The 13,814-nt window shown below is 41.7% G+C and overlaps 1 long non-coding RNA gene across 4 annotated transcripts in view; it reads left to right on the forward strand.

Annotated features, from left to right (window-relative positions):
• Window positions 1–13,814, forward strand: part of LOC121110599 — a 120,159-nt gene that overhangs the window by 80,576 nt on the left and 25,769 nt on the right. The gene's annotated exons all lie outside the window — the stretch shown is intronic.

Below are 13,814 nucleotides of genomic sequence, written 5' to 3' on the forward strand. Positions count from 1 at the left end.
GAGCAGCTGGCTGCTGTGGATGCTCACAGTGCAGCTCCATTCACTGCATGTGCATGGGTTTGTTTGGCATGTACCTGGTGTTGCTTGCAGCCCTGGAGTTGTTCTGAGGTTTGCAGCAGAATTACTTACTTTTCTTGGAGTAAGTGCCATTGCATGTATATTCTGCACATCATAATACTGAAATTGAATGAAGTAGCAGAAGTATTAAAGTGTCAGTCCTAGCCAAAGTGCTCAGGGGAACAAGGTTTTCTAAGCTGATTCTCAGAGTCATGGAGGGGCACTGCCCCACTAAGGCAGTTTTGCTCATCTGGTGCAGTCAGTTAATTGGAAACTGGACATACCTGAAGAGTTAAGTGCCAGGGCAGGAAGTGCCTTGCAGCTGTAAATAACTTCCTGGAATCCCATCCACTTAAGCACCCTTAACTGGTTGATCACTTTCTATTAGTTATCTGGTCAGGCCCAAGATTAAATCAAAGCTTTGAAACCTGCAGGGACAGCTCTCATGACCACAGTAGCTTACAGGCAATTTGGCCAGTGGACCAGCCAAGGCAGTTTGCGGAGCCAGAGAGGTAAATTCAATTACTGGCCCTCTCACCCATTATACTTTAGAAACTGTGGCATAAACAGACAAACAAGGCATTCACAAATAAAGCTGAAGGTATGATATGAATGAATCAGTCTGCAGTAGGTCACATGGTTTTTATTTGTGTACTTTGTATTATAATTATACAAGTCCAAGCTGGAAATTTATTACTTCTTCACTTGTGCTGGCATACAAGTGGGGAAAACTCTTGCTTCTACCTGATCTCAACAAATATTTAACCTAGTTGCTATCTCTGTAACCTGGAAAAAGTAGCCAGAAAGATAAGCAGTGAAAGATAAATAGCATGCAACTGTTGCCATCTCTCTACCTTCTCTGGTTTCCAGTAGCTTGAGGAAAGAACAAGTGTGCTTTGCAGCATGCCTTGAGAGTCATCAGTCCATACCAGCTAAGGAGTGATGTGAAATGCTTGCAGTCTATGCCCAGCAAGCCACCAATATCCAGGCTGAACACTCAGAAAAAAACCCTATGATTTGTGTTGGGAAATGGTTCCTTCTTACATCTCAGTCATCAGGAGCAGACAGGAGGTTGGCCTCAGCTCTCCCAGTTTTGACTTGTGCCTATATTTGTTTTGTTGTATGTCTACATCTCCTTCAGAGAAAAGCATCAGAATCTGAATTGCTCCTATTGCAGTACTTATGAATTCTGTTCAGTTTTTTAAAGGTAGTAAATATTAAGAAGTTGTAAGCCCCAAGGAAAAGTCATTTTTCAGTTGAAATCCATGCTTGCAGTCAAAATCAGAGGCAGTTTGCTAGATCAACTGTACAACAATACAAACTAAACACCTGTACAAAATGTAGCAGAGTACTCTGGATCCTACCCTAATATATATGATGCAGAATTCTCTGTGATTTGTCTTCAGCGGAATAAGGCTGTTCTTTGCAGGGTGCAAAAAGGGTTTGCTTTTTCATCTACAGTGGTCAGACAGGCACGTAGAGATCTGTTCTTTAGCTACTGGAGTCAATAATATGAATTGGTTGAAATCATAATAGGAAACTTCAGGTCAGACCCTTGGTATGTGCCAGATCACCAATGCCGTCAGTAAGAGGGGCCCATATCCTTTAAGCTTTGTAAAGGAGGACTTCACACTGGACGACACACCAGGTGTACCCTTTAGGGCTCTAACTTCACACTGAGGTGGTCACAAAAGCTCACTGGAGTTATACAGCTTTCGTTCATGCTAGCCCAGCTAAACTTTTATTGCTTCCTCTGCTCATGTACTTTCCTAAAGCTCTTATTGAAAGGAAGAACAAATTAGAAAAAGTTTATGTACAGTAAATGATTTGGTGGTGACTATTTTTATTTTATCATGGTTTCATATGTAGGGCATTGTCTGTTTTGTTAGCACTTTTCTGGAAAATTGCTTCAATGACTGAAGCTAGATAAAAGCCCACAGAAAAGTCAGAAGCCCTTACAGCTCTGAGCCACAAGGTAGGATCTATGGCAGCCATGTCCAATTCATGGCACACAGGCCTCATGTGGTCTGGCACAGCTCAGACTGTGGCCACCCCTGCTCTGTGCCATCATAGTGTCAGCTCTGCCCTTCTGAGTGGGCCAGCCCTGGGCACACACTCATGATACAGCAACAATCAAACATTAGAGTGATATTCGTGCTGTCTGGGATGAAAGCAGGGCACAGAGTGCAGTGCTAACTCAAGTTATGGCAAGTAAGTTTATGCATTTTGATATGTTGGCTGAACACAGTCCTGTGAACAGCAAAAAAATATGCGGTCGTGTTTTCCATTTTAATACAGGAACTTGAGAATAGGTTTCAAGATTGACAAAAAAAATCTTTGTGACTTACTTTTCAGTCAATATGAATACATCTGAAAATTTGTAACTTTCCAAATGGAATGTATGGATTTGCAAAAATATATCCACATCTCTTTACCAGACCTTCATAAGCTGTCTATTATCAAATAGAAATATCCTTCACTTCACAGTCACACCTTATTCACGTCATCACTTTTTGGCAGTAAGGACATTTGTGAACAACTATTTTGAAGGATGAAGTACAGAAAGAGTAGAATTTCATCAAAAAATCTGATGAATACCTTGAAAGTACAACAAGAATTGCAGCCACAGACATCAAGCCAGCCTGATGCATTAGTTTCATAAAAACAAGGTCACATATCCCACTAGTTCTGTTTTTATTGCTCTTTTAAAAATGTTTCAATACAAAAACATTGAAAATTAAAATAAATCAAGTTACTTTATGTACATTAACTATAGCATATTTTGTGAAGACTGTTCCAAAGATAATGCTTCCTATTTTATTCTCTCAGTCCATGACATCAGAAGTGGATGTTGATGTTATCACATTAGAGGCTGAACCTTCCCACCAGTATTCCCTTACATGTTGTTGCCTTGTGGCAGATGGCAGCAGAGGGGCAGTCTGGCAGAATGGCATCTGGTATGGAAGTGTGGATGGAGCAAAAGTGTGTCACTGAATTCCTCCATGTGGAAAAACAACTACACCCATTGATATTCATCAATGCTTAATGAATCTTTATGGAGGCCAACCAGTAAAAGTGAGCACAGTGAAGTGGTGGGCAGTGCATGATCCGCTGTTGCCACTGCTGATGCCTCTAGTGATACAGATTGCTACAAGTGCAATATGCAGGCTCCTGTTCATTGCTGGTAAAAATGCATAACTAATAGTGGTGACTGTAAAAAGAGTGTTTTAGAGCAAATTCTTAGCTACATCAGTGTTGCTGTGCACTTTGTACCTGTTTTGGTTTCCATGGAAGTAAATAGGAGGCATTACTTTTGGAGTGACCTATGTATATGCAGCCCAAGGCAATTCCTTTTCATTCCATGTAGCTCAGGCAAGCCAAAAGGTTGGACACCCATGAGCTACTGCAAGCACACCTCACCATGTGCAGCCAGGAGGACAGCTCTTACTCACTAAGCCACTCATCCCCATATATCATCCCTGATACGGCTTGCTAGAATGCTTCTGCAATGCACTACGCACCAAGTTGCACTCCTGCACAGCACAAATGGATAAAAACCTCTGTAATGTACAAAGCATTTGCTCTGTAGAAAGGTCACAAGCTTCCTGCTATGCAGCGTCCCTGTAAGTCTTGCTTCCAGGCCCAGAGGATTTCTAGTCTTGAGCACTGTACTGAAGAAAATGGATGTATTTCCATCAGTAATCATCAAGCAAAATATGAGTCTTCCTTAATGTCTTGCAAAATATAAGAAGGGTGTTTTCACCTAGGTTACCAGTGAGAAAAAAGGAAGAGTTGATCAGAGCCACCTACATCTGGCATGGTGGAAAGATAGAAAACCTGCCACAAACTCTCATGTAAGAGAGACAGGCCATGCTTAATCAAAGCTGACACAAAATCAAGACTTTTCAAGGCAATACCTGCAGTAGAAGATAAGTATTCAGACACTGTCAGTCTCTGCAAACATCTCTTGGTGCTACCAGGTAAAAAAAATTCCCCATCAGCAATATGTGATTTTTATTCCACTGTACATGTCACCAAATGAGCCCTTCTTGAAACTTTGCTGCAGAAATTTCTGGGGAAAGTTAATTATCCAGTACTTTGGTTTCAAAATAGCATCTCCAAGGGAAAAATGCCACACAGGAGGTTAGGCAACCAGGCACAAATAATGTAAGGAAGAGGAGCACAGGAAAAAAAAACTGAGATACCAAAGCACAATTTAGTAAGGCAGGCAAGGTCAAACTCTACCTTTTTTCTAAGCAGACGTTAACGCCAATAGGTTTCAGCAGGACTACAAGAACGTAACCTGTAAGAGATTGTCTGTAGTCCTGAATTGTTCTGGTGACAAAGGTAGGCCTTGGTGTCCAGCTAGGAAATAGGATATTTATTGAGATGACCAAGGGAATCCAGTAGATGTAATCTTCCTCGATTTCAGCAAAGCTTTTGATTCTGTTTCTTACAGTATCCTTCCCATACCTGGACAAATTCATAGTATGTTGGGTGAACATTGGCTGGTGGTTCAGGCTCAAATAATTACAGTAAAATGTGTTTACATTAGATTGGTTTTCCAGGGCTCAAGGGAACATACATTAATGTATAGGCACAATGCTACATTCTTTCCAGGAGATAAGAAAGGATTCTTTGCCAATAACTCAAAAGATATGACTGGAGGGTCAGTCTGTGTGTTAGACAAAGGTTTTTTTCACCAGAGGGTGGTGGGCATGACACAGGTTCCCCAGTGCAGTGGGTATGACTCCAAGCTGTCATAATTCAAGAAGCATTTGAACAACATTCTGAGGTATAGGGTTTGGTTTTTGGGTGGTCCTGTGTGGCTCAGAGTTGGACTCTGCAATCCTTGTGGGTTCCCTCCAACTCAGAATATTCCTTGAGTGTGTGATGTGAAGTCTAAACATAGTAGATGTTGGCAGGCTGTTAGGGACAGAAGTAAAATGAGCAGTGGAAACAGGTTGCTTTCAAAGACGTGTTTTGGTGCTCACGGATCACTGGGTTTTAAAATTAACAGAGACCCCTTTTTTGGTATAAAGATGTGCATGTATTTTTTCAAAATAACTATTTTTTAAATATGCTGTTTAATGTTTGTTTCACATGCTGGGTAATAATAGGAGAAGTCTCTATCATTTTCAAACACAAATCAAATAAAGGAAACAAATCCTTATTGGCTATGCAAAGAGCATTGTATGACACTGCTATAAATGCAATTGCATTTTTATCTCATTATGTAGTGCTTTCTCCAAGCATATTTTAGGCAGCTAGTGCAGCTTTGGCCAAAGCTGCTTGTCGACCACTGAATCTTTTGTTTAATGCTGTGGTGGCAGGATCTATGTGCCATCTTTTTCCCTTGTCCTTGGGCTTTACTTTGCATAAGGACATGATCACGGTTTCTAGTATTTCCAATCTGTTGAATATCACATGCCTTTCAGATTGTCAGTATCTGTGTGAGCCCACTCTTTTCTCCTGAGTTTTTTAGGGCAGATGTCTGTGTCCTGTTAAGCAGCATGATGAATTATCAGTGTAATTGTTATGTCTACAAGTGGTGTCCTGGCACAACTTAAAGCCTTGGGTTGTTGGGCCTTTTCTGTTGCCTTTACTAGCAGCTTTGTCCTGATACCTTTACCTTTAGTGTTCATTTGTGATGCATTTCACTCTTAATGTATCTTAATGTGGTGCCACTTTGTTCTAGTAATTGCTCCTGTCTTGTCTTTCCCTAATACTCCAAGAGCCATTGCTATTCAGTAGCATTTCTCTAGGGGTTTGTCTGTCTTTCCCAATAGTTTCATCTTTAATGTTAGGCTTTCTTACTCACAGAAAATTCCCTCATCACTAGAGTTCCAAAGCTATGTGTGGATGACAGACATCTCAGCAATGTAATGTACGAAATTAGCTTCTATTTTTTCTGCTTCTCGATCACTGGCTTCTTTCCTAGAGAAACTATCTGCTGTCTTCTCGTGTGTTGGGTCTCACACAGAGGATCATCCTGCTGGGAGCACTTTGTGAGACACTGCTACCAAAAAAACATTCAGGTCTTTTCTAGTGGCTTTTTGTCTCTTCAGAGAAACTTGAAAATTAAGGATTCTTTCCCTGCATTTTTGTTCACACTTACCTGTGCAGAATTGGATGGTATGGTGTACGCGTCAGACTCCAGTTGAATATCATCAGAAAGTAGGTTCATATTCTGGTTATTGGTCATTTGTACTTAATGAGAGTGCTAATAACTCAGTCTCGGGGCTTCTCAGTTTTAGTAACTCACTGACTGTAATCTTAAGGTGATCTTTTTGGCAAATAGGGTTGAGAAATTTTGATTTTGGAAGCAGCATGTTAAAGTGCAAAGCACTTGATGTTCTTACATTCGTTCTCCTTGAGGCATCACTTGCCTTTTTTCAAAGTATAGTGTTTATTTTTCAAAGGGAAGTTAAAGCTTGTATAATATGTAGTTGATGTGATACACAGTAATTTGCATTGTCCAATTATTTCTGAAAAAGCCTGAGATACCGGATCTGTGGGCGAGCTGGGGAGCAGTCAACTAGCTTCTTTTCTGATTTTCTGTTGATAGGTCTCTCACATTGTATGTTGCTTGGGGAAAGAGGTGTTTGTGAAGCCTCAGACTGTGGTTTGAGAAAAAAGAACTCTTTCCAGTTCACTAATTGGAATAAGGAAGTTGGTAATTTCTTTTTGGTGCTTTTATTCCTTAGAAAATATATTTCTATTGTTTTCCACCCTCAGGTCACGTGCATATGACTTCATGTTCTAAAACCAATTTATGATGAAATCAACATCAGAAATGATGCTGAAATGGATGAAATAATGGCTTTTTAATATTGATTTCTAAATAACATTTAAAAATAGAATACAACTTTCATATTTATAAATAGCAATGTCATTGCTAGTGGGAGGTATTGCTCTATTACTTCTTGCCCAAAAGATCTGTAGACCCACAAACAAGGTCTGTTTGTGGGCTTGATGCTCTTGTGAACTTACCCATGCTGCCCTCGGAACCTTCCCACCACAACTGCAGCACCTGTGGTGGGTATTGTTGGGAACGTCTTAATGCATGTCCACGTGGAGGCCCCTGGGGGTCCATAAGCTTTTCCCTTGGTAGTCTGTATATGCATCTTTAATCTGGACCCTTTTTGGGAAGGAAAACTCCCTGCAGCTGTAGACAAAGCTACACTTACACCCTTGCAAAGCAACAGGCTGGGGAAAGGTTATTTCCATTCCTCTGGGGAGGAAAAACTGACAATGTGAAGCACGTCAGTAATTTTTGCCACTTAGTAGGTCAGTTCTTGATATGAAAATCTTCATTGTGAGCCTGTTTAAAATCTATATTGTTGGCTGGTATGTAACACCATCTGCAAAAATTTGTGGCCTTCTACAATGTGACCTAGTTCACAAACAACTCATAGTCCCAGTTTTAGTTGGCTCCATTTGTAAACTTGCATATGTATCCCATGCTGCATGCAATAGCATGAACTTGCCTGCAAACTTGCAGCAAAATGCTGTATGATTCTCCCTAGAGTCTCATCGGCTGCTTGTTACCTCTGTTTAAATAGTGCGCCTTTCAAAGGAGGGAGTGAAGGCTATGATCCACAATGTAGCCCTCATCTCGCTTCTAGACTTTCCCCCATTCACAGCAGAGAGCTTATTGAAGCCATGGGCTGTCAGACTCAATTATTTGCAATACATCTTAATAGAGCTTGTAGTTTTCCTAAAAACAACAGCAAAAAATATTGCCACTGGGGTCAATTGTCCTTTCTTGAAAATTGGTTTCATGGAATTCATCTCTCCCCGGGAGATTTGAGGCACTCCTGGAATTACTGCATAATCAACTCATGTCTTCTCTGGGGACTACACTACTATGAAATCAAATAATGTTGTAATCTCTATGTGAAAACCAACATCAGTCAGCACCTTTGATCTCAAAGGTTTGAGAGTATCACTGAAAGAATTACTTCAAGCTTGACAGTCTGCCTATCAAATTGCACCAAGCATCAACTGTGATCTGTCCGAAACCTGCAACCCAAGCACGAAGGGGTCCTGGCAGGTCTTACTGAGATACTACCAAAAAACACTCGCATGATGTGAGAGGTGCTGACATTTTAGGAGCTATTGCTTTCCTCAGGGAATTTCCACAGTAGCAGCACTGCAGTGTGGTTTAGTAACTGCAGGGCCAAGGGGATTACCCTTTCCTCTGCTGCCTGTTGCAGTGATCCTGACCATTTGTGGCCTTATTTGGAAAAGCTGACCGGTATCTTTCCACCCAAAAGAAGACTTTGTATGCAAAATGGGTTTTCATGGATCAGGTATAATTCTTATTTCCTTTAAAAAAAAAAAATACAAAAAAAAATACAAAAAAAGGGGCGGGGGGAGGTGAGGAACATGCACTTTTTTATTGCTTTGGTCAGTCATTTCTGTTTCAGTTTCATTTTTCATTTGTAACAACGCAAACTGTTTCCTCTACCATTTTTTTAGGATGAAAAAAGTCCCATGAAAAATAATTGGTGGTTTTCAGCTGCCTACATACAAGACTCCTGTAAACTCTAATCCTGCAGCTGAGGCTATTAACCCTTGTTTTTGCACCCCAGCAAAGCTGTGTTGAAATCAGTGGAGCAGAGCACATTTGACAGCAAGAATGATTATAAGATCAGTAGCCAATTAGGCAAAAAGACAGCTCAAGAGTGTTATGATATTGGGAGCTAAAGCACTGTCTTTTTAGGTAACAGAGATGAATCGCTGGAAAAGATCTACATGGTTCTGTAGAAAAGCACCAAATACTAGTTATAATGAAAGTTAGTGGATCCAGGGGGAAAAAAAACTTTTTGATAATGTTTTGTGGTGCTTTCTTAAATATATCTAGAGGATAGAAATACACCACTGCTTTTTGTACTCAAGTTGATATTGAGGTGAGAAAAATACTTGTTTTTCATCTGCGCCAGTTTTACTCTACACTGTAATTGCATCTTGTGCTGTACCAGGGGATGCATTCAGCTTGCCCTGCCAACTAGCTTCCATTAAAGCTATGGGAATTTTTATTTGGTTACTGTGCTAGATATAGGATAACATTTTTTTATAATGCTTGTAAGTGATTTAGCCACTCCCTTTTCAGTATTCTTTCACAAGTGGTTAGTGATAATGACAATGTGGTCATTTTTTATTATTACTGTATTTTCAGGTGGAAAGAAAGGCAAAGCAATCATGCTGTTCATCTGTGTTCCCAAAACTCTGGACCTTTTTGACCTCTCTGAAGCAAAACTGACACAGGGCAGTTTTTCAAGCTTTTAATTTTCTACAGTCTGTAGAAGGAGGCAACCTGTTTGACTGGAAATGCCTCAAGGAAGGTGACGTGGGGAGGAGCCAATACTTCCTCAGTCACCAGGAGGGAGCCATTACAAGTAATCAGGCCACCAGAAGAGCTCCAGTGGCAGCTTGTGTTTTCTTGGGTATCAAAGCCAGTCTGCTCTCCAGTGCAGAGGTATTAGACCAGGCTTGGGTAATTGCAGTGCTCACAGACCACAGTGAAATTCTGCTGTATGCAGTCCATAGGAAAATGTGTGGCACTGGGTTTTTGGGCTCCCGTAGCCTCCAGTTAGAAAAGCCAATATCTTCCAAGCACAGATTAAAAAGAGGCCAAGTTGTGTAGCTTAGAAAGTGATTAGAAATTCATTAAAGGGAGCTGTAAGTGTTAAGTCTAAAGAAGTCATGATCTACTTATCGATAGTCTGTGAATACAAAGAGATGAAATACATCAGATAGTTTATCTGTTGTACAGGATGTGCTTTGTTCTAGCTGCTATTTTTGCTATATAATTTATTTCTCCCTCATTGATTTTTCCCTTTCATACTGTTTCCTTCTTTTTAAGATTATTTCATATTTGTCTATATTTTTTTCTTAATGCATTATGGGCATGAAAAAAATTAATTAAAATACTGAGATGCTTAAACAGCTCATTAGAAGCTGCTTGTAATCCTCTGCCTGGGATAAACACTGCTGCTGTGTTCAACAGCTCAGGATGCTGCAGCTTTATCTATCTGCTAAGAAAAAAACTTGTAGATCACTACTGTGGGCTGCCTCCAATTTCTTGTAAATCAGACAAATCTTCAGCCAGATCTCTCAATGCGATTGTCCAGGCACTTTAACTGTCTGTACGGCTTCTATCTTTGTCTGTTCCATGCTACGAAGCCTTTTCTCTGTGTTCACCACTGTGCATGCAGCCCAGAGTTTCACTGAATTATTGGAATGGGAGAGAGAGGTTTTTGAAGACAGCATTTTCATGCTTATAAATTTTATTGGTGTCATCTTGTTCCCGAGATATATGCAGGTCTCCTACAATATCTGTGACATCCATATCCTGCCTTATAATCACACTGTGCCACAGCCATCACAATGATTAAAGGGATTACTTTTTTTTTTTTATGTGGCGAGATTAGAGGAGTTCAGTTAAATGGAAGAAGGGTGATGAAGGAGTGCAGTTATATATAATGATCAGCCTCAGGAGGAGGCCTTTAAAGGAGCCCTTCCTGTGCCCCTGAGGTCTAGAGAAGCAGCATTTCCAAGGCACAATTGTGGTGGGCATTCATCTCCCACCCTCTTCCTGGGGAGCCTAGCATGGGGTTCTGCTTTTGAAGCAGATCTTGCCCTGATAAAAATTCTGCTGCGGGATTGTGAAACACAGAGGACAGATGTAAAGTAACCAGGAGGTGGTGGTGGCAAGAGGTGGTTTGATGGGAACCCCACTGTGGGATGGAGAATCAAGCCCCAGCCAGGACGCTCTGTAGGTTTCACACCTCTCTTCATCCTCGTCATAGAATCAGGGAATGGTTTGGCTTGGAAGGAGCCTTAAAGTCCAACCAGTTCCAACCCACTGCTGTGAGCAGAGTTGCCAATCACTAAATCAGGCTGCCCCTCTTGTACCCATCTTGCCCCTCAGTTCCTCCTACCGATGTGATGCTGCAGCTTTGCTGCAGAGATTCACACCATTTTCTTTGCTGTTTGCATTTCTATCCACCCTTCTTCCCCTGTGTTAATCTTCAGTGTGTTCATTTGGCTTCAGAGGATAGTTTTAATTGCATCATTTGGTTTTAACAAGGCTTCATTGTTGTTGTAGTGGAGACAATAATAACCTTTGTGTATCTTCTACCCTGTAATTAGTAAAATTGGATTTGAGGCTGACTGTACAAATAGAGCAGGGTGGTGGCAAAGGGATGCAGTTACAGGCCGAACCCAGGTCTCATGGCCATGGAAGTCCCAGAGGTCTCCAGTGAGGCCATGGTCCTGCTGTACTCCTGCCCTTCCAGCTGAAGCTAGAGAACACAGATTGCTGCATGTCTCCTGGTCCCCCAGGATCTGTTAGAGATGCTAAGCTTGTGACTCAAAATCACTCAGACTAAGCTTTGTATATTCCATATCTTATAATCCTCAAATGGATCTCTTAAATATTCGTGGCTTGCTTGGAGGGGAGAGGGTGGAAAGAGTGAATTTGTGACAGTCCCTATCTAAATGAATGGTTATCAGAGTACCAAAACATGTCCTGAAGCTCAAAGACAAATTCTGAATTAGAGAAATCACTTTGCCCTCATTGTGTCCAGTTTGTCCCAGGCTCCTATAAGTCTCCCACTGATGTAGGAATAGATGGGCTGCAGTGCTTGAGCAGGGAGGCAGGTCCCAGGCTCCCTGCTAGGCTTGACTTAACACCATTGGCACTGGTTTAATGCTACCCTTTATCTGTCTGGTTTTAAAAAGCAGCAAGCCTTTGTAACACCACCACATCCTGAACAGCAGGCAGGGGGCTCCCATTGCTACCTAGCCCTTTATAATTTTTTTCTCGGCACTTACAAAAACACTCAGAAATAAAGATGCAATGAGTCAATTCTAGGCAAGTTTGCAGCAGATGGGGTTGGTTGAAATCACATCCACTTAAAATCCCTGCCTCAGTTTTTCATCTTGTAGCTTCAGACTGGTGAAAGCTTCCTGCCTCTCAGGGATGCTGTGAAGATCAATTAGATGCTTTCCAGATTATGAGACAATTTGAAGTGTTATTTTTATTCTAAGTACTGCTGTTCTACGACCTTAATGCCCCTAGGAAGCGTTTAAGTGGCTTCATCACCATTTTAAACTCACGTTCACCCTTGTTCCTAATGTTTACCAGGCGATTTACAACTGGTTGTCAAAAGCAGCTTTTTGGCTCTTGCTGGCCACAGCAGAAGGAAGGAGCTCCTTCCAGCAGGCAGGTTTTCTGCTTGAACTCTGTTACATACCCTATGCATGCGGAATGTGCCACGTTTTGTAACCTCCTGCTAACACGAATGGAAAAACTTTGTGTTCCCCCAGAGCTGTGCGCATAGGAACTGAGCAGCAGCTGTGCTTCAAGGCGATGTCTCACCAGACAGGTTTTTCTCTCATCACCAGCAACGTTTCAGAAATTTTCCCTTTGAAAATAAAAGGAAATACAGTAACCACGGGGTGGTTTTAAGGAGTGCTTTTAATGACTCCTTTGCAATGAGGCCAAGTTTGGACTCACTGGTTTGGTTACTCCTGGATGCGGGAATGCATTGCCCAGCAGAGGGAGCAGAGGGAGCACGGTCTGCCCGCTGCCTGTGTAGAAGCCCCAGAAAGGCTTCCTCGGCCACAGAATCGAATGACGGAGTAATCCAAGTTGGAAGGGACCCACAGGATCATGGGGTCCAACTCCTGGCTCCACACGGGACCACCCAGAATTCAAACCTTGTGTCTGAGAGCACCGTCCAAATGCTCGTTGTGCTGCAGCAGCTCAGTTCCATGACTGCTTCCCTGAGGAGCCTGTTCTACCCTCTGGTGAAGAACCTTCTAACGCCCTTTCCTGACACAACTCCATGCTGTTTCCCCTGGTCCTCTGCTCTCTGGAGGCAGTGACAGATTAGCACTGCCCCTCTGCACCCTGTAAGGAGCTGCAGACCGCCATGATGCCTCCACTCAGCCTCCTCTGCTCTGGGCTGAGCAACGGGACCCGATCTTGATCCTGATCTTAAGGACAGCTTTCACTGAGATATGTTTAGTTCTATGCATTGGCCAAGAGGTTTGCTGTACCGAGGTGGCTATTAATAGGGCTGGTAACTTAAAGGCTTTTCTGTTCTGAGGCTGGGCTTGCTCACACAAGGGGGAATGGGTACCAACAATCCAATGCTGTTCATGCCACAGTGGAAAACATAAGCTTGAGTGGAGCAAAAAAAAAAAAGCAAAACTGTCAGTGTCAGAAGATAACACATCTTTTTCTGGTTACAGTTAGCGCACACCTGCCTTTGATCAGCTTAATTATGACTGTGAAAGCCCATCTAGGGGTTGTTTCTAATTAGTTTGCAAAAGGTTATAAAAGCCATTAGACACATATGCAGAATGTTACTTCATGCATTTACTAAATAGGAAAACTGAACGTAGCATCAGGTTTTCCTGTAAAGCAGCCTGGCCAGGCCGACATAAATCTCTTCCTGTTGCAGTAATGCCAAAATCATTAGTGTTATTGCGTTTAGGTAAATCTCCAAATTCAGCGTGATTCTCTTCTTTTATTTATTCTTTTTCTTTTCTGGATTTTGAAACAATTAGCTAAACAAAGACAGCAGTCATGTACCAAAAGTGCATGCCACGTTGAACTGAAAATCTGTTGTATATTTTATGCAGAGATATTGAATTAGGCAAACTATTTTTGCTCCTTTACCTTGTTTTAACCTCATTGATTTAATGAAATACTTTTCACTGAAATGCAAATCCACCCC

The sequence above is a fragment of the Gallus gallus genome, chromosome 4, assembly GCF_016699485.2.
Source record: "Gallus gallus isolate bGalGal1 chromosome 4, bGalGal1.mat.broiler.GRCg7b, whole genome shotgun sequence".
In the NCBI taxonomy this organism is placed as follows: domain Eukaryota; kingdom Metazoa; phylum Chordata; class Aves; order Galliformes; family Phasianidae; genus Gallus; species Gallus gallus.